The sequence below is a fragment of the Chrysoperla carnea genome (assembly GCF_905475395.1).
Source record: "Chrysoperla carnea chromosome X unlocalized genomic scaffold, inChrCarn1.1 SUPER_X_unloc_165, whole genome shotgun sequence".
NCBI lineage: Eukaryota > Metazoa > Arthropoda > Insecta > Neuroptera > Chrysopidae > Chrysoperla > Chrysoperla carnea.
In genome coordinates, this window is record NW_025408117.1 from 693 (window position 1) to 2500 (window position 1808).

Consider the following 1808-nt stretch of genomic DNA (forward strand, 5'->3'; position numbering starts at 1 on the left):
ATAATCTATATTTTTATTTTTCTATGTTATATAATAAAAATAAAGAAAACACAAGATAAAATTTTTTTAAAGAATAAAATTTATTTCAAATTTAAATTTCTTTATGTTTTGTCTTGATATTTCTTTTTTTTTATTAAAAGTTATTATGTTAAAAAACAAACCCATTTGTTTTGTACCATATTAATATTATATATATTTTTATGTAGAAAATAATTTATAAAAAAAAAATAAATACATTTCTATAAAATATACCAAATATTAATTATTATATCTAGCTAGCACTAACAAAAATATCAAAAATGTTATGTATATATTTATTAATACCATAATATCTTTAATTTATATATATATATTTAAAATAAAATATATAATTTATATTCTAGAAAAATTTTTTTATTTTAAAAGAATTTATAAAGATATATAAATTAATAATTTTATTTTTTATATTAAAAATAAAGATTATTATTAATAATAATACTTACATTTAAAATTTAAAAAGATTACCCTGGACGGTGGATCACTTGGCTCGTGGGTCGATGAAGAACGCAGCTAATTGCGCGTCAACTTGTGAACTGCAGGACACATGAACATTGACATTTCGAACGCACATTGCGGTCCTTGGATACTGTTCCCGGACCACATCTGGCTGAGGGTCGTATACATTATATTAATATAATAAAAGATTATTTTACATAAAATTTTTTTTTATGAAAAAGAAATTTATCAATAATTAAAAAAGAAAATTTATTTTTTCATATTTAATTAAATTGATAAATAAAATTTTTATAAAAGAAATGTAAAATTATTTATATATGAATGTTTTACGCCAAATATAAGAAAAAAATAAATATAAAATGTTTTTAATAGCATTTAAAATTTATATATTTTTTATTATTTGTCGACATTTTTAAATTAATATATCAATATTATTTTTTATCATTTATATATAATATTATAAAACTTTATGTTAATAATAATATTAATAATAAATGATATTAATAATATATTTTTAAAATATTAAATAAAGAAGAATAAACAAAAATATTATATATTAATATTTTGTTATGGAATATTTTATTTGTAATAAAATTTTCAATATACTCGAAAAAAATTAATATATATAATTATTTATTTTTTATTTTCTTCTCTTTAGATAAATATAAAAATAATATTATATAATAATATTAAAAAAATTTGAGTATGAATAATTAAGAAAATTGTTTACTTATAAAATATAACAAAAACATAATATATAAAAAAAATTTTTGTTTTAATACTTCTAAAAACTTTTACGACCTCAGAGTAGGTGAGATTACCCGCTGAATTTAAGCATATTATTAAGCGGAGGAAAAGAAACTAACTAGGATTCCCTTAGTAGCGGCGAGCGAACAGGGATAAGCCCAGCACTGAACCCCGTGGCTGATAAACAGACACTTGGGGAATGTAGTGTTTAGGAAGATTCAATATAAACCTATTGTTATATAATACATCCAAGTCCATCTTGAATGGGGCCATATACCCATAGAGGGTGCCAGGCCCGTAGTGATTATTATTGATGATAGGTGAATCTTTCCTTAGAGTCGGGTTGCTTGAGAGTGCAGCTCTAAGTGGGTGGTAAACTCCATCTAAGGCTAAATATTACCACGAGACCGATAGCGAACAAGTACCGTGAGGGAAAGTTGAAAAGAACTTTGAAGAGAGAGTTAAAGAGTACGTAAAACCGTTCAGGGGTAAACCTGAGAAACCCGAAAGGTCGAAAGATGAGATTCATTTACTTTTTATCGTTAATCAACCAATTTGTACTAGCA

The 1808-nt window shown here is 22.7% G+C and overlaps 2 non-coding genes across 2 annotated transcripts in view; both read left to right on the top strand.

Moving 5' to 3' along the window:
• Positions 1-501: 501 nt before the first annotated feature.
• Positions 502-656, top strand: LOC123303948. The gene has a single exon (XR_006536013.1). It is a non-coding gene; the product is annotated as a 5.8S ribosomal RNA (ribosomal RNA).
• A 636-nt stretch (positions 657-1292) lies between these two features.
• Positions 1293-1808, top strand: part of LOC123303949 — a 4577-nt gene continuing 4061 nt past the window's right edge. The window contains exon 1 of the ribosomal RNA XR_006536014.1: positions 1293-1808. This exon is cut by the window's right edge and continues 4061 nt beyond it. This is a non-coding gene — a ribosomal RNA (large subunit ribosomal RNA).